This window comes from Pan troglodytes, chromosome 1 (assembly GCF_028858775.2).
Source record: "Pan troglodytes isolate AG18354 chromosome 1, NHGRI_mPanTro3-v2.0_pri, whole genome shotgun sequence".
Classification (NCBI taxonomy): Eukaryota; Metazoa; Chordata; class Mammalia; order Primates; family Hominidae; genus Pan; species Pan troglodytes.
The window spans coordinates 168647662-168652856 of record NC_072398.2 but is presented as its reverse complement, the minus strand read 5'-3'; positions in this window follow the sequence as shown (position 1 = coordinate 168652856).

The following is a 5195-nucleotide window of genomic DNA, read 5'->3' as shown; positions in this document are numbered from 1 at the left end:
AAATGGAAGGACCAGTGGATGGGGTCTCTTGGAGGTCAAAATATAGTTGTCATGGGTGTGAGGTCATGAGATAGCTCAAAGGATGGGAGAATGCAACCAGAAGGGAAGATACTGAACTCTACGTGACCCAGTCTGACTCATGACAAGATCCAGGGCGGATCAGGGAGTGGTGGCCGCAGTAAAGTGGAGGTGGAGACTCTTGGAGTTAATGATATCCAAGAAGTACAGGCCAATCAGTTGTCGTGTGCCTAGGTACTGAAATCTCTGAGGACTTGAGCTGGAGAGGAAGACCATGAGCCAGGCCTTGAGGGATTCAGTGAGAGGGCACTGGACAGTTTTTAGTGTTTAGAAGGTGTATTCATCTGTTCTCACATTGCTATAAAGAAATACCTGGCTGGGCGCGGTGGCTCACGCCTGTAATCCCAGCACTTTGGGAGGCTGAGGCGAGTGGATCACCTGAGGTTGGGAGTTCGAGACCAGCCAGACCAACACGAAGAAACCCCGTCTCTACTAAAAATACAAAATTAGCCAGGCATGGTGGCACATGCCTGTAATCCCAGATACTAAGGAGGGTGAGGCAGGAGAATCGCTTGAACCTGGGAGGCGGAGGTTGCGGTGAGCCAAGATCGCGCCATTGCGCTCTAGCCTGGGCAACAAGAGCGAAACTCTGTCTCAAAAACAAAAACAAAAACAAAAACAAAAACCTGAGACTGGGTAATTTATTAAAAAAAAAGTTTTAATTGGCTCACCAAGGTTCTGCAGGCTGTACAGGAAGCATGGCAGCATCTGCTTCTGGGGAGGCCTCAGGGAGTTTCTACTCACGGCAAAAGACAAAGCAGGAGCAGGCATCTTACATGGCAGGAGCAAAAGAGATGGGGAGAGGTGCTACAAACAACCAGGCCCCCCAGAACTCAGTATCTCGAGAACAGCACCAAGAGCATAGTGCTGGACCATTCATGAGGAATTCACCCCCATGATCCAATCACCCCCCACCAGGCCCCACCTCCAACACTGGAGAGTCCAATTCGTCATGAGATTTGGGCAGGGACACAGATCCAAACCATATCAGGAGGACAGTTGGATGGCATTTGGCTCAAAGAATGAGTTAAGCAACAATGTGGAAGTGACAAGAGGGAGGTGGGACAAGCCAGCCACCGTTTCTGCCTCAGAGTCGTGGAGTGTGGGTGAGCAACTTTTCTCCTGCAGGGCTGCAGAGGAAATGCAGACTTCTGTGAAGGCAAAAGATGATGATCTGGAGGAAAAGGGAAGTGTGTTCACAATGGATGGAGGGTTCCAGAGTGTCATAGCTAAATAGGTTTTGAAGCTGGAGTGAGAAAGAAATCCAAGGAGGGAAAGGAATGGTATAGAAAGGCTGGGGGAGGACAAGAGTTGATGTTGGGGAAGGGCCTTTTTATTTTTTTTTTTGAGACAGAGTCCTGCTCTGTCACTCGTGCTGGAGTGCAATGGCATGATCTCAGCTCACTGCAACCTTCACCTCCAGGGTTCAGATGATTCTCCCACCTCAGCCTCCTGAGTAGATGGGACTATAGGCACACGCCACCACACCCAGCTAATTTTTGTATTTTTAGTAGAGACGGAATTTCAGCATATTGGCCAGGCTGGTCTCGAACTCCTGACCTCAGGTAATCCACCTGCCTCAGGCACGAGTCACAGAGCCTGGCCAAGGGGAAGGGCCTTTTCTGTTACAAGACCCTTGCTCTAGGTAGGGTCACTATTTTTTTTTTTAAACTTTTATTTTAAGTTCAGGGGTACATGTGCATGTTTGTCACATAGGTAAATTGTGTCACAGGGGTTTGTTGTACAGATTATTTCATTACCCAGGTATTAGGCGTAGTACTCATTAGTTATTTTTCCTGATCCTCTCCTCCTCCCATCCTCCACTCCTCCAATAGGCCCCAGTGTGTGTCATTCCCTTCTACGTGTCTGTGTGTTCTCATGATTTAGTTCCTACTTAGAAGTAAGAACATGCGATCTTTGGTTTTCTGTTCTGCAGGGCCTCTCTTAAGATATTCAGAACAGAAGAAAAAGCAGGAGTTAGATGGGTCTTGAGTGACTCTTTCTAGGCCAGCGTCCTTGTTTCCCAAGTCCAGTTCTCTTCCCCCAGGCTCCTCCCCTGGGAGCCTGGAGGCCCCTACACCTGGAGGAGCCGGGCCAAGGCTGGATGGCTGCCTGCCTGCCAAGGGCACTGTAGAGCGGGTGGTGGGTAGTGGATGAGGGTGGCACTTGACTCTGAGACCCCGCCGACAGCCTGGGCATCCTTGACTCAGGAAGTTACACAGAGCGATGGACCTTCCTGTTAGGACTGTTTTACTATAAATGAAACAGGAAAATATGATAGAGTTCTTGAACTCTCCTGGGAGGAAGACAGTAACAAGCCATCTGACCACCCAACTGCAGCTCACTTTAAATAACTTTCTATGGCTATTTTAAGACAGAAATGGACATTCTCCTATTAATAAGCCTGGCTAAGTAAGGCTGATCTGCAGCCAGGGTGAATCTGAAAGTCTCCTTCCCCACAGAGTCCCCAAGGGCAACAGACAGAGGGGCGTGCTCTTGTCGATGGACAGGCCCACACTGGTCATTTCGGGCAGGAAATTCTATAGGGGAAGAGATTCCTCAACCTCTTATGCCTGCTCTTGCCCTTCTTGGAGGAGCTCAAAAGCAGAATTTCTGTGGCTGAAAGTAGGATTTCCCCGGGGCCAGGCGTTGCCTCTCCCAGGCTCCGCACTGACCCTCCTGGACACTCCCACAGCCTAAGGAAGGAGGGTCTATTTTTATTCCCTCCTTCCTTATAGATGTGAAAACAAAGACATGGGAGAGTTCATTCTTCTCCAAGTTCTCACAGTTAGAAAGAGAAGCTGGGAATTGAGAGGGTTGCAAGTCACCACTCCCCACAGTGCCTGCCCTCCTGAGGCACGGTTTAGATGCTGCCCAGGCCTTCGAAGCCTTCTTCTTGCTTTGCCTGGGCAGTGGTGGGAGGCGGCTGCTCATCACCGCTGGGCTCTCCCTTTCTTGCTCACTTGGCTCTTTGGTGTCCTTGTCATAACTGAAAAAGCCATCATGGGCTGACGACCAGGTCCCCTTCACCCCAGAACCATTTTGTGGGAGTGGTCACTGCCCGGCTCCCCTCCCCTCCTCTCCTGTCTCATCAGACACTCAGTCACCGAAAGAGAAAGGGAGGGAGGGAGAGAGAGCCTGGGGCAGGGGCAGAGGCGCCCCAGCCGGACATCATGGCTTCTGTCTGTGTCACTGCCTTTCTCCTGCCTTTCCCAGTCTGACTTCTCACTGTAAGGCTTCTACTAGCCAGTTCTCTGCTTCCCCCATCTCTCTCTTCCTCATAGGCCCCCCAGCTCTAGCTCCACCATCTGGAATCTTCCGAGGAGTTCCTGTGGCCTCCAGCCCCGCAGCAGACAGACTGCATGTCTCAGCATTTCTTGGTTCAAATTCCTGAGGCAGGAATCTGATTGGCCCAGCTCCCTTTTTGTGCTGGGCCACAGGTCATAGGTTGCTGGCCAGCCTCAGTTGGCTGTCCATGGACAGCCAGAGTTGAGTGGGACAAAACACAGCTGAGGAATGTCCCCTCCTTTCAGCCGAGGCTGTTTGTTGAATTGTTCCTTTTAGAAGGGACAATGGCCAACATTTGTACTGTGCTTCTAAAGCCTCTGCTGGCCTGAGGCAGGAACACAGTCTTTTGGGTCCTTTATAAATAACTGTTTTAACTGCTAGAACAACTTACAATACGAAGGCTCTCACTCCAGCTTTCACTACGGCGTACCCCATCTCTTTCAGACTCCTCTCCTTGCCCCAAATCTGTCTCTGGGAGCCCCCAGTGGTGACTCAGGGGTGAGTCCAGTCTGCAGCCGACTGCCTCCCACTGCAAATACTGCTGGCCCCACGACCTTTGACACTTGGATTTTAGCAGCGGTCACTCTATCTCCTGGCCCCAGAGTTGCCTCTGCCGACGGCCTCAGCATACCCAAGCCCTGCCATGATTCAAGGAATAGCCACAGGGAGAGCTCTTCTCCCTGTTTGTGGGCCTTACCCCCTATTAAATAGGATTTTAATACTTGGCCCCGATGGCTTAGGGGCTGGAATGCCTAGTTTTTGCTCGAAGGCCACTACGCCCAGGATCCAGCACAAATGCCTGTGAGGCCAGGACTGGGGATGCAGGGGCAAAGTTAAGGGGGGGACAGCAGGACTTCCTTTGCCTGGGCCTGGGGATGACCGCACTTGACTTGATTCCCCTGGGAGAAGTTATTTCCCCACAGACTCCTTGGTCTCTTGGGCCGTAGACTTGGGTGGGCCTCCCCAGAAAGTCTGACTCTCAGGGGTGAAGGTACTTAACATGGGGCACCCACCCACCCAGTCTCCCCCACCTGGTGGTGGAAATAGGACCAGCTTTTTGCTCTACATACAACCTAGTGTGAGAGGGAGAGACCAAACAACATGGCAGTACGGCCAGTGGCCCGGGGGCAGACAAGCCTGTCCTCTCATGCCAGTGACCCCTCTCCAGCTGGGCTGTTTGGCTTCTCTGAGCCTTGGTTTTCTAATCTGTAAATGGGGGATCATCTTTCCGCATGGGGTCATTGTGGGAATTAAACTGAATGAGGTAATGCACCTAAAGCACCAGAGCCTATTCTGGTCCCTGATGAGAGGTATATGGATGGAGATGCTATTAATATTACGACCCTGAGAACTGAAGTCAGATTTGGCTGCGTGTGTGAGGCCCAGCCATCTCACTGCAGCAGCTGTCATGATCATTGCCTCCCAGGAGGAGCAGGAGGGAGACCCTCGGGGTGAAGAATATCATGCGACCAGTGCCCCAGCCCCAGGGCTGCTGGGAAGGTGATGAGTGGGGAGGGAGAGTGGCCTTTAAGTTTACACATGTCTCCTTCCTGTACCCCATCTCTGCCTGGTCTTGGGGGTCACATGAGAAGTAGAAACAGGGTAGGAGACATAGGGTGAGGATGGATGAAGAAATGGGATGCTGACAGCACTGGACCTAGGGCAGTGGGTTAGGACTTCAGAGGTGCACTATGCATCTTACTGGGTTGATTGCTCTCTGGCAGCCAGTCCTTTATAAGGGACATGAACCCATCCTTTGGATGTCAACTGGGGACAGATGGTTCAGACTTGATGTTATACTTAGGGATACATTTTCAGGAGCCACACTG